We start from the raw sequence: 20,584 nt of genomic DNA, 5'->3' as shown, positions 1-20,584 counted from the left end.
ATCATCGCCCTAAGTGTTTTCTCAAGGAGACATAGAAGTGGTATTGTAACGCTGATAACGGCGTCATCGCCACTGGCCATGTTGGTGGAGTACTCGAAACAGCGCAACAGGGCACACAGGTCTCGCATGGAGGCCCAGTCATTGGTGGTGAAGTGGGTCTGATGCGCAGTGCGACTGACCCGTGCGTGCTGCAGCTGAAACTCCACTATGGCCTGCTGCTGCTCGCACAGTCTGTCCAGCATATGCAAGGTGGAGTTTTACCTGGTGGGTACGTCGCATATGAGGCGGTGAGCGGGAAGGCCGAAGTTACGCTGTAGCGCAGACAGGCGAGCAGCGGCAGGGTGTGAACGCCGGAAGAGCGAACAGACGGCCCGCACTTTATGCAGCAGCTCTGACATGTCGGGGTAGTTGCAAATGAACTTCTGCACCACCAAATTCAGCACATGCGCCAGGCAAGGGATGTGCGTCAAACCGGCTAGTCCCAGAGCTGCAACGAGATTTCGCCCATTATCGCACACCACCAGGCCGGGCTTGAGGCTCACCGGCAGCAACCACTCGTCGGTCTGTTGTTCTATTCCCCGCCACAACTCCTGTGCGGTGTGGGGCCTGTCCCCCAAACATATGAGTTTCAGAATGGCCTGCTGACGTTTACCCCGGGTTGTGCTGAAGTTGGTGGTGAATGTGTGTGGCTGACTGGATGAGCAGGTGGAAGAAGAGGAGGAGGAAGCTGAGTAGGAGGAGGAGGAGACAGGAGGAAAAGAATGCTGCCCTGCGATCCTTGGCGGCGGAAGGACGTGCGCCAAACAGCTCTCCGCCTGGGGCCCAGCCGCCACTACATTTACCCAGTGTGCAGTTAGGGAGATATAGCGTCCCTGGCCGTGCTTACTGGTCCACGTATCTGTGGTTAGGTGGACCTTGCCACAGATGGCGTTGCACAGTGCACACTTGATTTTATCGGACACTTGTTTGTGCAGGGAAGGCACGGCTCTCTTGGAGAAGTAGTGGCGGCTGGGAATAACATACTGTGGTAAAGCAAGCGACATGAGCTGTTTGAAGCTGTGTGTGTCCACCAGCCTGAATGACAGCATTTCATAGGCCAGTAGTTTAGAAATGCTGGCATTCAGGGCCAGGGATCGAGGGTGGCTAGGTGGGAATTTACGCTTTCTCTCAAATGTTTGTGAGATGGAGAGCTGAACGCTGCCGTGTGACATGGTTGAGATGCTTGGTGATGCAGGTGGTGGTGTTGGTGGTACATCCCATGTTTGCTGGGCGGCAGGTGCCAACGTTCCTCCAGAGGCAGAGGAAGAGGCCGAGGTGGCGGCAGCAGCAGCAGAAGAGGCCGAGGCGGCAGCAGCAGAAGAGGTAGCAGGGGGAGCCTGAGTGACTTCCTTGTTTTTAAGGTGTTTACTCCACTGCAGTTCATGCTTTGCATGCAGGTGCCTGGTCATGCAGGTTGTGCTAAGGTTCAGAACGTTAATGCCTCGCTTCAGGCTCTGATGGCACAGCGTGCAAACCACTCGGGTCTTGTCGTCAGCACATTGTTTGAAGAAGTGCCATGCCAGGGAACTCCTTGAAGCTGCCTTTGGGGTGCTCCGTCCCAGATGGCGGCGGTCAGTAGCAGACGGAGTCTCTTGGCGGCGGGTGTTCTGATTTTGACCACTGCTCCCTCTTTTGCTATGCTGTTGGCTCGGTCTCACCACTGCCTCTTCCTCCGAACTCTGAAAGTCAGTGGCACGACCTTCATTCCATGTGGGGTCTAGGACCTCATTGTCCCCTGCATCGTCTTCCACCCAGTCTTGATCCCTGACCTCCTGTTCAGTCTGCACACTGCAGAAAGACGCAGCAGTTGGCACCTGTGTTTCGTCATCAACAGAGACGTGCTGAGGTGGTATTCCCATGTCCTCATCATCAGGAAAAATAAGTGGTTGTGCGTTAGTGCATTCTATCTCTTCCACCCCTGGGGAAGGGCTAGGTGGATGCCCTTGGGAAACCCTGGCAGCAGAGTCTTCAAACAGCATAAGAGACTGCTGCATAACTTGAGGCTCAGACAGTTTCCTTGATATGCATGGGGGTGATGTGACAGACCGATGGGCTTGGTTTTCATGCGCCATCTGTGCGCTTTCTGCAGAAGACTGGGTGGGAGATAATGTGAACGTGCTGGATCCACTGTCGGCCACCCAATTCACTAATGCCTGTACCTGCTCAGGCCTTACCATCCTTAGAACGGCATTGGGCCCCACAAAATATCGCTGTAAATTCTGCTGGCTACTGGGACCTGAGGTAGTTGGTTCACTAGGACGTGTGGCTGTGGCAGAATGGCCACGTCCTCTCCAAGCACCAGAGGGTCCACTAACACCACCACGACCATGTCCACGTCCGCGTCCCTTATTAGATGTTTTCCTCATTGTTCCCGTTCACCATAATTTTGAGAATGGCAAATTTGGGAATAGTTTTTCAACCCAGAACAAAAAGTGTGCTTTTACGGTCACTACAAATAACTTGACCAGCTAAAACAGTACAGATTTGGTTGAATAGAAATATCAGGCCTGTTTTTTTTTTGCGCTGTGTGACAGGTATAGGTTTAATTACAGAATCAGACTTCTATCTGCACGGTAGCGTGTGTCTTAGGTTTTTCTGAATGACACTATCAGCACCTTCAATGTAAGATATCCTTTTTGGGATAGATTTCAAGTAGGCCTCATATAGCAGAAACTAGTTATTTTGAGAATTTTCAAATCTGGGAATAGTTTTTCAACCCAGAACAAAAAATGTGCTTTTACGGTCACTACAAATAACTTGACCAGCTAAAGCAGTACAGATTTGGTTGAATAGAAATGTCAGGTCTATTTTTTAGGCGCTGTGTGACAGGTATAGGTTTAATCACAGAATCAGACTTCTATCTGCACGGTAGCGTGTGTCTTAGGTTTTTCTGAATGACACTATCAGCACCTTCAATGTAAGATATCCTTTTTGGGATAGATTTCAAGTAGGCCTCTTATAGCAGAAACTAGTTATTTTGAGAATGGCAAATTTGGGAATGGTTTTTCAACCCAGAACAAAAAATAACCATTAACTACTAAAAAGTACCTTAGATGTATTCACTTACTGGTGTGACAAATGGTTACCTCATAATATACACACAAAGATGTCACATGTCGCATGCTAATGAGATGATTTGAGTCCAGCGTGATGTCATTGAGTCTAGCGTTTATTTAATTAACAGCTATAGCCACTCCCCTGCCCACCTGCTGCTGATTCATATGGAAAATAACTGTCAATCAGCAGCAGGTGGGCGGGGAGAGTCAGGAGCTCATAAATATTCATGATTCATCATTATCAGCTGGAGCTTTTCAATACAAGATGTTGGCAGATTGACTGGGTCAATTTAAGAAAGTGACCCAGCATTGTGCTAAGAGAATCAGTCACTTATTTATGTTGCCCTTAGTTAGGACACCATAAAACTGGTGACAGGTTCCCTTTAAAGTTACTTTTATTCAACCAGCAAGTAATTTTTTGACGGGAAATGACATAGGTGTCTCCCAAAAGATAATAAGACGATGTACAAGAGTTATTATTGTGGAAAAAAAAACATTTCTAAGCTTTTATTTACATTTGAGCAAAAAGTGTCCAGTCCAAAATTATTCATACCCTTCTTAACCACCTCCGGACCGCCTAACGCAGGATCGCGTTCCGGAGGTGGCAGCCCTGCGCAGAGTCACGCATATATGCGTCATCTCGCGATGGCCGAGATTTCCTGTGAACGCGCGCACACAGGCGCGCGCGCTCACAGGAACGGAAGGTAAGAGAGTTGATCTCCAGCCTGCCAGCGGCGATCGTTCGCTGGCAGGCTGGAGATGTGTTTTTTTTAACCCCTAACAGGTATATTAGACGCTGTTTTGATAACAGCGTCTAATATACCTGCTACCTGGTCCTCTGGTGGTCCCCTTTGTTTGGATCGACCACCAGAGGACACAGGTAGCTCAGTAAAGTCCCACCAAGCACCACTACACTACACTACACCCCCCCCCGTCACTTATTAACCCCTTATTAGCCCCTGATCACCCCATATAGACTCCCTGATCACCCCCCTGTCATTGATTACCCCCCTGTCATTGATCACCCCCCTGTAAAGCTCCATTCAGATGTCCGCATGATTTTTACGGATCCACTGATAGATGGATCGGATCCGCAAAACGCATCCGGACGTCTGAATGAAGCCTTACAGGGGCGTGATCAATGACTGTGGTGATCACCCCATATAGACTCCCTGATCACCCCCCCTGTCATTGATTACCCCCTGTCATTGATCACCCCCCTGTAAAGCTCCATTCAGACGTCCGCATGATTTTTACGGATCCACTGATAGATGGATCGGATCCGCAAAACGCATCCGGACGTCTGAATGAAGCCTTACAGGGGCGTGATCAATGACTGTGGTGATCACCCCATATAGACTCCCTGATCACCCCCCTGTAAAGCTCCATTCAGATGTCCGCATGATTTTTACGGATGCACTGATAGATGGATCCGATCCGCAAAACGCATCCGGACGTCTGAATGAAGCCTTACAGGGGCATGATCAATGACTGTGGTGATCACCCCATATAGACTCCCTGATCACCCCCCTGTAAAGCTCCATTCAGATGTCCGCATGATTTTTACGGATGCACTGATAGATGGATCCGATCCGCAAAACGCATCCGGACGTCTGAATGAAGCCTTACAGGGGCATGATCAATGACTGTGGTGATCACCCCATATAGACTCCCTGATCACCCCCCTGTAAAGCTCCATTCAGATGTCCGCATGATTTTTACGGATGCACTGATAGATGGATCCGATCCGCAAAACGCATCCGGACGTCTGAATGAAGCCTTACAGGTGCATGATCAATGACTGTGGTGATCACCCCATATAGACTCCCTGATCACCCCCCTGTCATTGATTACCCCCCTGTAAAGCTCCATTCAGATGTCCGCATGATTTTTACGGATGCACTGATAGATGGATCGGATCCGCAAAACGCATCCGGACGTCTGAATGAAGCCTTACAGGGGCGTGATCAATGACTGTGGTGATCACCCCATATAGACTCCCTGATTACCCCCCTGTCATTGATTACCCCCCTGTAAAGCTCCATTCAGACGTCCGCATGATTTTTACGGATCCACTGATAGATGGATCGGATCCGCAAAACGCATCCGGACGTCTGAATGAAGCCTTACAGGGGCGTGATCAATGACTGTGGTTATCACCCCATATAGACTCCCTGATCACCCCCCTGTCATTGATTACCCCCCCCTGTCATTGATCAACCCCCCTGTCATTGATCAACCCCCCTGTCATTGATCAACCCCCCTGTCATTGATCACCCCCCCTGTCATTGATCACCCCCCCTGTCATTGATCACCCCCCCTGTCATTGATCAACCCCCTGTCATTGATCACCCCCCCTGTCATTGATCACCCCCTGTCATGGTCTTACCTGCTTGCTGCTCTCCTTCGTTTGACATGTGCTGGCGGCCATCTTGGGTCCTGGGTTTCTTGTAGCCTTCCACCCTGCGGCTCCTCCTTCCCCTGGGAGGAGCTGGATGCCTAGCTCATATATATAGGAGGTCTGTGGCTTCAGTTCCTTGCTTGGTCCTCTTGTGTTCACATGCTTCTAAGACTGCTGCTGCTTCTGGTTCCTGATCCTGGCTTCGTCTGACTACCCTGCTGGTTCCTGATCCTGGCTTCGTCTGACTACCCTGCTGGTTCCTGATCCTGGCTTCGTCTGACTACCCTGCTGGTTCCTGATCCTGGCTTCGTCTGACTACCCTTCTGGTTCCTGACCTCTGGCTTCGCTAAGACTCTGCTCGGTTTCACCATCCGTTTGGACTTTTGCTTTACAGCTTTATTTTCAATAAAGCCTTCTTATTTTCACTTATCTCTGTTGTACGTCTGGTTCATGGTTCCGTGACATTAGGACCAAGCAAGCCATGAATTCTGACGGTACAGGGCCATCCTCGCTACCCACGCTGGTTGCCAGACTTGATCAGCAGGATCACCTGTTGGGTCGGTTCGCTGTGGCGTTGCAAACCCTGCTTGAACGCACGGCTCATTTCGCTCCCGTTGCCGATGGGTCGGTTGTCGCTCCTGGGCTCGCTCCTACTGCCGCTCCGGTTGTTGCGCCAGAGTCTACCCCGACACCTGTTGTTGCGCCTGCGGTGTTTCGGGGTATGACCGGTTCTGCCCCTCTTCCACAGCGCTTTGGGGGAGAGCCAACTCAGTGCCGAGGTTTCCTTAACCAGGTGGGCATTTATTTCGAGTTGCTGCCACATGCCTTTCCTACTGAGAGATCAAAGGTGGGCTTCTTGATCTCGCTGCTCTCGGACAAGGCCTTGGCCTGGGCCAGCCCTTTATGGGAGAACAACAATCCGGTGGTTGCCGAGTTTTCCGGTTTTGTTGCTTCTCTTCGGAAGGTATTCGATGTGCCGGCTCGTGCTGCCTCTGCTGCGAAGCTCCTTATGTCCATCAGACAGGGTTCACGATCCGTAGCTGAATACGCCATTGAGTTTCGTACCCTGGCAGCAGAGGTGGGCTGGAATAATGAGGCTCTGGTCGCTGCTTTCTCTCATGGTCTCTCGGATGCCTTGAAGGATGAGGTTGCAGCTAAGGACCTACCAGTTGAGCTCGAGTCTCTTATTTCTTTCCTGATTTTGATTGACACCAGACTCAGGGAGAGACCTTCCTTTAAGGAGAACCTGCGGAGGTCTTCTAACAGATTGGTGCCTACGTTTGCTGTCCCACCCGTGCCTCCCTCTCCTCCCACGCCTCCTGGGGATGACTTGTCTGGGGGTGAACCCATGCAGCTGGGGTTTGCTCGCCTGTCCGAGGGGGAGAGGGCACTCCGGAGACGCGAGGGCCGATGCATGTACTGTGGTCTCGGTGGGCATTTTCGGTTGGCATGTCCGAACCGTCCGGGAGACGCTCGTACCCTGAGATCCTGTCGGGGGCAGATCTTGGGTGGAGTCTCCTCGTCCCCGGTTTCCCGTGTTGACAAACCACTGATCACTGTTGTCCTCTCCTGGGTCGGGGGCTCGGTGACGACCCAGGCGTTGGTGGACTCTGGTGCTGGTGGTTTGTTCATTGATAGTGTGTTCGCTGCCGCCAATTCCATTCCTCTGCAGGCTCGAGGTTCCCCACTGGCTCTTGAGGCGATAGACGGCAGACCCCTTCTGCCGCCACACGTGACTCATGAGACCCTTCCAGTGGGGATCGCCATTGGTGCCGTTCACAGAGAGTCGGTCTGCCTCCAGGTTATTTCGTCTCCACACTACTCGGTGGTCTTGGGGTACCCCTGGCTCCAGAAGCATAATCCGACTTTCGATTGGAGATCGGTCGAGATCCTCTCGTGGTCACCGCAGTGTGGGGCTAGTTGCATCCATGGGTCTGTCAAGTTGCTGTGTACTTCCTCGGACTCTCTGTTGCCTCCTGAATACGAGGAGTACCGGGATGTATTCGATAAGGTGCGCGCGGTTGCCCTACCTCCGCACCGCCCATACGATTGTGCCATAGAGTTACAATCTGGTGCCGTTCCTCCTCGTGGCAAAGTCTATCCACTGTCGGTAGCGGAGAATGAGGCCATGGAGGAGTACGTGAGGGAGGCGCTTTCACGCGGACACATTCGCAAATCTTCGTCCCCGGCAGGGGCTGGATTTTTCTTTGTGAAAAAGAAGGGCGGTGAGTTGAGGCCTTGCATCGATTACAGGGGTCTCAATCGCATCACGATCAAGAACGCTTACCCGATACCCTTGATTTCCGAGCTGTTCGATCGCCTTAAAGGGGCCACGGTCTTTACCAAACTCGACCTGAGGGCGGCATATAACCTGGTAAGGATCAAGGCGGGCGATGAGTGGAAGACCGCGTTTAACACCAGGACCGGTCATTACGAATCCTTGGTTATGCCCTTTGGGTTGTGCAATGCGCCCGCAGTCTTTCAGGAATTCATCAACGATGTTTTCCGTGACCTGTTGCAGCAGTGTGTGGTAGTCTATTTGGATGACATCTTGGTATATTCTGAATCCATGGAGGCCCACATTCTGGATGTCAGACGAGTGTTGCAACGGTTACGAGAGAACAAGCTGTTCGGTAAGCTTGAGAAATGCGAATTTCACCGATCCCAGGTAACCTTCTTAGGTTACATCATTTCCGCTGAGGGGTTCTCCATGGATCCTGAGAAGGTTTCGGCTGTCTTACAGTGGCCCCAGCCCAGTGGTCTTCGTTCCCTGCAGCGCTTTTTGGGCTTCGCCAATTATTATCGGAAGTTCATCAGGGACTTTTCCATGCTGGCCAAGCCTCTCACGGATCTGACCAGGAAGGGCAGTAATTCCCAGGTCTGGCCGCTCGAGGCCATCCGAGCTTTTGAGGCCATAAAGTCCGCCTTTGTGTCGGCTCCGATTCTGTCGCATCCCAACCCTGGGTTGCCCTTTGTCCTCGAGGTGGACGCGTCTGAGACGGGAGTAGGCGCCCTTCTGTCTCAGCGTAGAACACCAGAGGGTCCTCTGCTTCCTTGTGGGTTTTACTCCCGGAAACTGTCTTCCGCGGAGTGCAACTATCAGATTGGTGACAGGGAGTTATTGGCCATCGTGCAGGCCCTTAAAGAATGGAGGCACTTGCTCGAGGGTTCGGTGGTTCCGGTTCTCATCCTGACGGACCACAAGAATCTGACCTACCTTTCTGAGGCCAAGAGATTGACACCACGTCAGGCCAGATGGGCTCTGTTCTTGTCACGTTTTAATTACGTGGTCTCCTACCTACCCGGTTCCAAGAACATCAGGGCGGATGCCTTATCACGGCAGTACTCCGAGCTGTCCAGGGAGGAGTCGATTCCGACTTCGGTCATACCTCCGAATCAGATCCTGGCCGCCATTCGCACCAGCCTGACCTCTCCCCTGGGTGAGCAGATTTTGGCGGCTCAATCGGGTGCTCCCTCTGGGAGACCCAACGGCAGATGTTTTGTGCCTGAGGAGTTGCGCACTCGGTTGTTGCGAACCTACCATAACTCCAAGACCGCGGGGCATCCTGGAAAGAATCAGCTGTCCTGGGCTGTTTCACGTCTGTTCTGGTGGCCTTCCCTACGTTCCGACATCGCCGCATATGTAGCGGCATGCTCCGTTTGTGCCCAGAGTAAGTCCCCTCGGCACCTTCCGTTGGGCCTTCTGCAACCCATAGCCACCGGGGAGCGCCCATGGTCACACCTGGGGATGGATTTCATTGTGGACCTCCCTGCATCCCGAGGCCATACGGTCATTCTCATGATTGTGGATCGGTTTTCCAAAATGTGCCACTGTGTTCCTCTCAAGAAGTTACCCTCTGCACAAGAGTTGGCCACGATTTTTGCCAGGGAGGTCTTCCGGTTGCACGGTTTGCCTAAGGAGATTGTGTCGGATCGGGGGAGTCAGTTTGTGTCCAGGTTCTGGCGCGCCTTTTGCTCCCAGTTGGGGATTCATCTCTCCTTCTCCTCGGCCTACCACCCTCAGTCCAATGGGGCCGCAGAACGATCCAATCAGGCCTTGGAGCAATTCCTTCGTTGCTATGTCTCCGATCACCAAGACAATTGGGTTGACCTCCTGCCTTGGGCTGAGTTTGCCAGGAACACGGCGGTGAACTCTTCCTCTGGGACGTCTCCCTTCATGGCCAATTATGGGTTCCAACCTGCCGTGTTACCGGAGGTATTCTCTCCCCAGGATATTCCGGCTGTGGAGGATCACCTTTCCGTCCTACGTGCTTCTTGGGTACAGATCCAGAAGTCCCTTGAGGTCTCTGCGCAGCGCCAGAGATTCCAGGCTGATCGCAGACGAGCGCCTGCTCCTTCCTACCAGGTCGGAGACCGTGTATGGTTGTCCACCCGCAACCTCAACCTTCGAGTGCCCACTCCCAAGCTGGCGCCTCGCTTTGTTGGTCCCTTCCGAGTGCTTCGCAGGGTAAACCCGGTAGCCTATGCCCTTGCGCTTCCTCCTGGCATGCGGATCTCCAACGTGTTTCATGTCTCCCTGTTGAAGCCACTGGTGTGTAATCGTTTCACTTCCTCGGTTCCTCGGCCTCGTCCGGTCCAAGTGGGCAATCGTGAGGAATATGAGGTGAGCAATATCCTGGACTCACGCCTGGTCCGCGGTCGGTTGCAGTTTTTGGTCCATTGGCGTGGTTATGGTCCAGAGGAGCGTTCCTGGGTTCCCTCCGCGGATGTCCATGCTCCTGCCTTGCTCCGAGCCTTCCACGCACGCTTCCCTCAGAAACCGTTTTGTGCTCCGCGGAGGAGGGGCCCTTGAGGGGGAGGTACTGTCATGGTCTTACCTGCTTGCTGCTCTCCTTCGTTTGACATGTGCTGGCGGCCATCTTGGGTCCTGGGTTTCTTGTAGCCTTCCACCCTGCGGCTCCTCCTTCCCCTGGGAGGAGCTGGATGCCTAGCTCATATATATAGGAGGTCTGTGGCTTCAGTTCCTTGCTTGGTCCTCTTGTGTTCACATGCTTCTAAGACTGCTGCTGCTTCTGGTTCCTGATCCTGGCTTCGTCTGACTACCCTGCTGGTTCCTGATCCTGGCTTCGTCTGACTACCCTGCTGGTTCCTGATCCTGGCTTCGTCTGACTACCCTGCTGGTTCCTGATCCTGGCTTCGTCTGACTACCCTTCTGGTTCCTGACCTCTGGCTTCGCTAAGACTCTGCTCGGTTTCACCATCCGTTTGGACTTTTGCTTTACAGCTTTATTTTCAATAAAGCCTTCTTATTTTCACTTATCTCTGTTGTACGTCTGGTTCATGGTTCCGTGACACCCCCCCTGTCATTGATCACCCCCCTGTCATTGATCACCCCCCCCTGTCATTGATCAACCCCCTGTCATTGATCACCCCCCTGTCATTGATCACCCCCCTGTCATTGATCACCCCCCCTGTCATTGATCACCCCCCTGTCATTGATCACCCCTCTGTAAGGCTCCATTCAGATATTTTTTTGGCCCAAGTTAGCGGAATTTATTTATTTTTTTCTTACAAAGTCTCATATTCCACTAACTTGTGTCAAAAAATAAAATCTCACATGAACTCACCATACCCCTCACGGAATCCAAATGCGTAAAATTTTTTAGACATTTATATTCCAGACTTCTTCTCACGCTTTAGGGCCCCTAGAATGCCAGGGCAGTATAAATACCCCACATGTGACCCCATTTCGGAAAGAAGACACCCCCAGGTATTCCGTGAGGGGCATATTGAGTCCATGAAAGATTGAAATTTTTGTCCCAAGTTAGCGGAACGGGAGACTTTGTGAGAAAAAAATTAAAAATATCAATTTCCGCTAACTTGTGCCAAAAAAAAAAAATTTCTATGAACTCGCCATGCCCCTCATTGAATACCTTGGGGTGTCTTCTTTCCAAAATGGGGTCACATGTGGGGTATTTATACTGCCCTGGCATTCTAGGGGCCCCAAAGCGTGAGAAGAAGTCTGGTATCCAAATGTCTAAAAATGCCCTCCTAAAAGGAATTTGGGCACCTTTGCGCATCTAGGCTGCAAAAAAGTGTCACACATCTGGTATCGCCGTACTCAGGAGAAGTTGGGGAATGTGTTTTGGGGTGTCATTTTACATATACCCATGCTGGGTGAGAGAAATATCTTGGTCAAATGCCAACTTTGTATAAAAAAATGGGAAAAGTTGTCTTTTGCCAAGATATTTCTCTCACCCAGCATGGGTATATGTAAAATGACACCCCAAAACACATTCCCCAACTTCTCCTGAATACGGCGATACCACATGTGTGACACTTTTTTGCAGCCGAGGTGGGCAAAGGGGCCCATATTCCAAAGAGCACCTTTAGGATTTCACAGGTCATTTACCTACTTACCACACATTAGGGCCCCTGGAAAATGCCAGGGCAGTATAACTACCCCACAAGTGACCCCATTTTGGAAAGAAGACACCCCAAGGTATTCCGTCAGGGGCATGGCAAGTTCCTAGAATTTTTTATTTTTTGTCACAAGTTAGTGGAAAATGCTTATTTTTTTTTTTATTTTTTTTTTCATACAAAGTCTCATATTCCACTAACTTGTGACAAAAAATAAAAACTTCCATGAACTCACTATGCCCATCAGCGAATACCTTGGGGTCTCTTCTTTCCAAAATGGGGTCACTTGTGGGGTAGTTATACTGCCCTGGCATTCTAGGGGCCCAAATGTGTGGTAAGGAGTTTGAAATCAAATTCTGTAAAAAATGACCTGTGAAATCCGAAAGGTGCTCTTTTGAATATGGGCCCCTTTGCCCACCTAGGCTGCAAAAAAGTGTCACACATCTGGTATCTCCGTAATTGGGAGAAGTTGGGGAATGTGTTTTGGGGTGTCATTTTACATATACCCATGCTGGGTGAGAGAAATATCTTGGCAAAAGACAACTTTTCCCATTTTTTTATACAAAGTTGGCATTTGACCAAGATATTTATCTCACCCAGCATGGGTATATGTAAAAAGACACCCCAAAACACATTCCTCAACTTCTCCTGAGTACGGCGATACCAGATGTGTGACACTTTTTTGCAGCCTAGGTGGGCAAAGGGGCCCACATTCCAAAGAGCACCTTTCGGATTTCACAGGTCATTTACCTACTTACCACACATTTGGGCCCCTAGAATGCCAGGGCAGTATAACTACCCCACAAGTGACCCCATTTTGGAAAGAAGAGACCCCAAGGTATTCGCTGATGGGCATAGTGAGTTCATGGAAGTTTTTATTTTTTGTCACAAGTTTGTGGAATATGAGACTTTTGTATGAAAAAAAAAAATAAAAAAAAAAAATCATCATTTTCCACTAACTTGTGACAAAAAATAAAAAATTCTAGGAACTCGCCATGCCCCTCACGGAATACCTTGGGGTCTCTTCTTTCCAAAATGGGGTCACTTGTGGGGTAGTTATACTGCCCTGGCATTCTAGGGGCCCAAATGTGTGTTAAGGAGTTTGAAATCAAATTCAGGAAAAAATGAGGAGTGAAATCCGAAAGTTGCTCTTTGGAATATGGGCCCCTTTGCCCACCTAGGCTGCAAAAAAGTGTCACACATCTGGTATCCCCGTACTCAGGAGAAGTTGAGGAATGTGTTTTGGGGTGTCTTTTTACATATACCCATGCTGGGTGAGATAAATATCTTGGTCAAATGACAACTTTGTATAAAAAAATGGGAAAAGTTGTCTTTTGCCAAGATATTTCTCTCACCCAGCATGGGTATATATAAAATGACACCCCAAAACACATTCCCCACCTTCTCCTGAGTACGGAGATACCAGATGTGTGACACTTTTTTGCAGCCTAGGTGGGCAAAGGGGCCCATATTCCAAAGAGCACCTTTCGGATTTCACAGGTAATTTTTTACAGAATTTGATTTCAAACTCCTTACCACACATTTGGGCCCCTAGAATGCCAGGGCAGTATAACTACCCCACAAGTGACCCCATTTTGGAAAGAAGAGACCCCAAGGTATTCGCTGATGGGCATAGTGAGTTCATAGAACTTTTTATTTTTTGTCACAAGTTAGTGGAATATGAGACTTTGTAAGAAAAAAAAATAAAAATAAATAAATCATAATTTTCCGCTAACTTGTGACAAAAAATAAAAAGTTCTATGAACTCACTATGCCCATCAGCGAATACCTTAGGGTGTGTACTTTCAGAAATGGGGTCATTTGTGGGGTGTTTGTACTGTCTGGGCATTGTAGAACCTCAGGAAACATGACAGGTGCTCAGAAAGTCAGAGCTGCTTCAAAAAGCGGAAATTCACATTTTTGTACCATAGGTTGTAAACGCTATAACTTTTACCCAAACCATTTTTTTTTTACCCAAACATTTTTTTTTTATCAAAGACATGTAGAACTATAAATTTAGAGCAAAATTTCTATATGGATGTCGTTTTTTTTTGCAAAATTTTACAACTGAAAGTGAAAAATGTCATTTTTTTGCAAAAAAATCGTTAAATTTCGATTAATAACAAAAAAAGTAAAAATGTCAGCAGCAATGAAATACCACCAAATGAAAGCTCTATTAGTGAGAAGAAAAGGAGGTAAAATTCATTTGGGTGGTAAGTTGCATGACCGAGCAATAAACGGTGAAAGTAGTGTAGGTCAGAAGTGTAAAAAGTGGCCTGGTCTTTAAGGGTGTTTAAGCTAGAGGAGCTGAGGTGGTTAATAATCAATAGAAAAGCCTTTATTGGCTATTACAGCAATCAAACGCTTCCTATAATCATAGACCAGCTTTTTGCAGGTCTCCACAGGTATTTTTGCCCATTCATCTTCAGCAATGAGCTCCAAATCTTTCAGGTTGGAGGGTTTTCTTGCCATCACCCTGATCTTTAGCTCCCTCCACAGATTCTCAATTGGATTCAAGTCTGGACTCTGGCTGGGCCACTCCAAAACGTTAATGTTGTTGTCTGCTAACCATTTCTTCACCACTTTTGCTGTGTGTTTTGGGTCATTGTCATGCTGAAATGTCCACTGGTGCCCAAGGCCAAGTTTCTCTGCAGACTGCCTGATGTTGTCGTTGAGAATCCTCATGTATTGCTCTTTTTTCATGGTGCCGTTTACTGTGATTAGGTTCCCTGGTCCATTGGCTGAAAAACACCCCCAAAGCATTAGGTTCTCACCACCATGTTTGACAGTGGGGATGGTGTTCTTTGGGTTGAAGGCTTCTCCTTTTTTGCGCCAAATGAAGGAAACATCATTGTGACCAAACAATTAAATTTTTGTTTCATATGACCATAACACAGAAGACCAGAAGTCTTCTTCTTTGTCCAGATGAGCTTTTGCAAAGGCCAAGCAAGCTTTGTGTGCCTTATATGGAGAAGTGGCGTCCTCCTTGGTCTGTATTGTACAGTGTCCGTTGGATTGTCTGGTCTGACTTGAGACATTGCCACCAGCAGAGCCCAGATTCCCCAGGATGGCCTTGGTGGTGATCCTTAGATTCTTTTTCACCTCTCTAACTATCATCCTGGCCAGCGCAGGTGTCACTTTTGGCTTCCGACCACGTCCTCTGAGATTTTCCACAGTGCGGAACATGTTGTATTTTTGTATTTTTTGCTCAAATGTAAATAAAAGCTGCAAAAAATTTTTTTCCCACAATAATGCTGTCACGACCATGGTCATGGTCGTGACTTCTACACCGCATGCTGTTACCTGCGGTCTCGTGTGGTTGTTTCAACCACAGGTGAGGGCCGCTTGTATGTTGCCTCACTTGTGGTTGCCGTTGGCAACATGTTCTATTTATGTACTTGGCAGCATAGTAGCCTGAGCTGTTGCTAGGCAGCTTGCTGCAATCTGCATGCGGTTGCACCTGGCAACCTGTCTTTGTAGGTGTGCCTTTTTATAGGTTTGGTGTGCACTGACACTTATCTTCGCCTGTGGCTGCCCGTGGCAACGTGTTGTATTGTTTACATGTGCTGGCAGTGTCTCGGCCTTCTGGCCGACTCCCAGGACACGGTTGCCACGCATGCCGTTGCCTACGGTAACAGCTGCAGGGTAATGGTGTGTGTATTTCCCTTTTTGTTGTGGGCTTCCCTTCCCTGGTGTGAGAAGGGTTAATTCCCTTCTTTCTGTGTGAACACTGGGTGTGTCTGTGTGGGTGTGGCTACTTTGGGCTATAAAGCCTCAGTTGAGACCTGATGTCTGAGGAGTACTCCAGCCTTTTTTGTAAGCTGGAGGCACCCTCCTGGTTTATACCATCTGCCAGTGAGGGCCACCCTTGTGGTCATAAATTATGTTACACAGTGTTATGAAGGTGTGTGTGTGGTTTCCTTGTTATTGCAGCTTATGGTCCTGGGTTCCTGTGTGATGTTTGGTGTGTGCTGTGTTCCTTTGTGTTCTGGACTGCAGCACTTGCACATGGGTTCCAGGCTTTGTTGTCTGTGGCAGGTGAGTGTTGTATTTGCATTTACCTGCCATTGCCATAAGTTGTTTCTGTTCCTCTTGTAGCTTGGCCACTTTAGACTCCTGTTTCTCCGTGTCCAGGAGGAACCGGCTGTCTACCCAGCTCCTAGCGCAGGGATCGGCGGAGGGTCAGTAGGGATCCGAGGTTCCTGAGCATGAGCCCTCCTACCTTCAAGGACGGCTCATGCAGCTAGGAGTCAGGGTCAGATTAGGGAAGCTCTAGGAGGTGACCTGCTCCCTAATTCTGTGGTAATGGCCAAGTAGCGACCTCCCATCTTCTGATACCGCACGGCTGAGGGTTTTCCCATCCTCAGCCGTAACAAATGCCTCTTGTACTGTACATTGTCTTATTATCTTTTGGAAGACACCTATGTCATTTCCCGTAAAAAAAAAATTACTTGCTGGTTGAATAAAAGTAACTTTAAGTCAAAATTTGCCAGGGGTATGAATAATTATGGGCAGCACTGTACCTGATTCCACTAAATACTTATTGAGGGGAGCGATATACCTGCTTCCACAAAATACAGATTTAGATGTGCGATATACCTGCTTGCACCAAAAATTTATTGAGGCCTGCTTTACACCGGCTTCAAAAAAATACTGATTTAGAGGTGCAATATACCTGCTTCCACCAAATATTGATTCAGTGGTTTTATATACCTGATTCCACTAAATACTTATTGAAGGGTACAATATACCTGATTCTACAAAATACTGATTAAGGGGTTCTATATACCTACTTCCACAAAATACAGATTTAGGGGTGCGATATACCTGCTTACACCAAATATTGATTGAGGCCTGAGATACACCGGCTTCAACAAAATACTGATTTAGGGGTGTGATATACCTGCTTCCACCAAATATTGATTCAGGGGTTCTATATACCTGATTCCACTAAATACAGATTTAGGGGAGCAATATATACCTGCTTCTACAGAATTCTGATTAAGAAGTTCTATATGCCTGCTTCCACAAAGTACCGATTTAGGGGTGCGATATAACGCATTACAACAAATATTGATTCAGGGGTTCTATATACCTGCTTCGACAAAATACAGATTGAGGGGTGCAATATACCTGCTTACACCCAATATTGATTGAGGCCTGTGATGCACTGTCTTCAACAAAAGAGGGGTTCTATATACCTGATTCTACTAAATACACATTGAGGGGTTTGATATATACCTGCTTTTACAAAATACTGATTGAGAAGTTCTATATGCCTGCTTCCACAAAGTACAGATTTAGGGGTGCCATATATCTGCTTCCACCAAATTTTGATTTAGGGGTTCTATATACTTGATTCCACTAAATACAGATTTTGGGGTATGATATACCTGCTTCTACAAAATACTGATTAAGCGGTTCTATATACCTGCTTCCACAAATATTGATTCAGGGGTTCTTTATACCTGATTCCACTAAATACTTATTGAGGGGTGCGATATACCTGCTTTTGCAAAATACTGATTAAGGAGTGCTATGTGCCTGCTTTTGCAAAGTACAGATTTAGGGGTGCGATATACCTGCTTACACCAAATATTTATTGAGGCCTGCAATATACCGGCATCAACAAATTCTGCATTTCTCTAGGGACTTTGTCACAGTTTTTTTTTCTCTTTTAAATGACAGGCAGAGGAAGAGGCAGGCCGTTTCGCAGGAGTGGTAGGGGTCTGGCAGGTGCACCAGGCCAGAGCCTAAGTGGGAAGTTGGAGAAGGTGTGTGCGATTACGTCAAAGGACGTACCACAGTTGGTTGAGTGGCTCCCTCAGCCTTCCGCTTCTGCACCCTCCTCATCCTCTGTATCTGTACCCTCCTCACTCTCTGCTGTGTACAACCCCAAAGACACCACCACCACCATATCCCCTCCACTCGAATCAGAGGAATTATTTACCCATCCATTTCCAGACCTTACTGATGGTCAGCCATTCTTGGCATCGGATGGAGAAGAGGAGGCAGCAATGGCTGCTACCCAGTGGTCTGACGACAGTACCCAGATTATCCCAAGTAGGGTGGTCCCCGCTGTTGCTGCCTACTCCGAGATCTCTAATGTCAGTTATGGTGAAGGTGACGATAATGACGTGTCGATGGACGTCACGTAAGTGCAGACAAGAGAAGAAGAGGAGGGAAGTTCAGTGGGAGAAATGGAGCAGCAGATAGGGAGGAGAAGGAGGAGAAGCAGGCAGAACTCGCAGTGTTGATCGTTGGCCAGAATGCCCTACCATAGTTAACAGGGATTTTAATTGTGTGATGAACCCTGAGATGGATTGGATTCCCGTGGGAAGGAACACACAAATACCCCCCCAAGTGTCCCCATTGGCACGATTTTGTCAGGAATCTGGTTTCGTGGATATATGGGAAGATCTGGCAAGGGGAAAAAGAGTCTATTCCTGTGTTAGCAGGTCAGGTAGTTCAATGTCTAGGATAGATCTGGCCCTGATAAATAAGGAATATGTGAAGTGTGTCACATGGATAAAGTATGAGACTAGGTCTGTATCAGACCATGTGCCTCTTCTACTGGAATTATCCATAGTCGATAATAGTTGCAAGTTAAAACCTCTATTCAGATTGAATCCTCATTGGATTTCAATAATGGATTATCAAGATTTGATAAAAAAAAGAGATCAAGTTTTTCAGGGGGAGAAATTATGGAACAACGAAGTCCCAGTTTGTATGGGATTCTCTCAAAGCTTACATGAAGGGGTTTTCATTAGTATTATTACCAATTTTAAAAAATCATATGCATGGAGGGAGAAGGAATTTGAGGAAGCAGCAGCTGCCGGAATGCTTGAGTTCACTAGGAATGAAACGGAAGAAAACAGGCAAATGATGCAATGGACAGGTCAGGCTTTTTCTGACTTTCTTCTGGATAAATCGCAACAGAGGATTTTCTTTAGAGGTCAAAACATTTTTTGTGAATCAGGCCGTCCAGGGAAAATGTTAGCTCGCGTGATCTCTATTCAGGAACCAAAAAAAAAACAACTGATATGCAGCATTAGATCTGGAGAGGGTACGATTGTAGAAGAACAGGAACAAATACATCAGGTCTTTGTAAAATACTTCTCAGAATTGTATAAATCAAATAATCCATACTCAGATGTTGCGATTGATTCATATTTGGGGTCCATCTATATTCCAGCTCTCACATCTATTTAAAGGGAAGCTCTCGAAGCTGATCTTTCTATTCAGGAATTGGAAGATGCAATTAAGGCTTGTTCTGGAAATTCATCCGCTGGAATGGATGGGCTCCTGTATGAATTCTATCATAAGTATGGGGAGAGTATTTTGCCTTGTCTATTGAAGATATATATGGACTCATTAGAAAATGGTTCTCTTCCAGAATCTATGACCGAAGCCATGATAGTAATTATATTGAAGAAAGGGAAGGACCCCCTATATTTGGGGTCATACAGACGTATTTCTTTTCTTAATACTGATGTTAAGCTTTTCTCCAAGACTCTTGCTACAAGACTTTCTAAGGTCATTTCAGCAATTATACACTCTGATCAAAATGAATTTATTCCTAATAAAGGCACCAATAATAATTTACACCGACTTTTTGCCAATCTGCAGTCCTCCGAGGGGGTCTCCCGCTCCATTCTGTCCATGGATGCTTCCAAGGCCTTTGACAGAGTGGAGTGGTGATTCCTTTGGAAAGTACTCCAGAAAATGGGATTTGGACCCAGGTTTGTCAATATGGTTAAGCTTTATATAGACTCCCTACTGCAAGACTAAATATAAATGGGATCCTTACAGGAAATATTCTATTGTCAAGAGGCACTTGCCAGGGTTGCCCTTTTTCCCCTCCCCCAACGACAGCACCATAGAGAGAGATAGGGATATACCCACAGGGACAGGAAACCTACAGAAATAAAAGGGTGGAGCCTCTCTACCCATTCAGTGTTTTCCTGTCCCTGGAGTGGGAGACCTACAGTTTTTCCTTTTAGGTTCTTACCGTCGGTCTTTTATTCCTATGGGGTCCCTAGAGAGCTGACGGTAGCTGCCAGGGTCCATCGGGCTGCTGGGCAGGCTTACAGGACCCTAGGATATGGAGGTGCTCCAGGGGCCCTCTGTGTCTTGCGGCAGGCATGCGGGTTACCTCTCATGGAGAGCTCTGCCCCGTGGAAAGCGCCATCTGGAGTGGTGGTAAATGTGGACATCCTTGAGGAAGGGCTCTGCCACATTGATTTTCTAAGGGAGCGGGCCGGTGCGGACGCTTCCGGGCACGTGATGTTGACGGGCGGTCACTACCGGTAGGTGATGCGCGCGATGACGCGCTTCCGGCTGATCACGTGGGCAGCGTCCGGGAGGCGGTGAAACGCATGACGTCCACGTGATGACACAAAATCGAGGAGGAAGGCTAAAGAGCTGGACGCAGGAGCAGAGCCCGTCTTGACGCGCTTCCTGTGGGGGACGCCGCTCGTGCTATATTTAAGAGGTACAAGCCAGACCAGTCCCTGAGCTATTACAGGACGGCCTGTGCTTGACTGCATGTATGGGAAATTTCTTTCAATGGAAACATTCCTCACGTTAGTCAGGTTGCGGACTAAAAGATTAATTATTCTTTTTTTTTTTTTCTTAAGTGAATAGACTCCATACCTCCTCCTTTCTGACAATGGAGGAAGAAAGAAGACAAGAATCTGCTTAGGGTG

The sequence above is a fragment of the Bufo bufo genome, chromosome 2 (genome assembly GCF_905171765.1).
Source record: "Bufo bufo chromosome 2, aBufBuf1.1, whole genome shotgun sequence".
Classification (NCBI taxonomy): domain Eukaryota; kingdom Metazoa; phylum Chordata; class Amphibia; order Anura; family Bufonidae; genus Bufo; species Bufo bufo.
Note: the sequence above shows the minus strand (reverse complement) of the source record.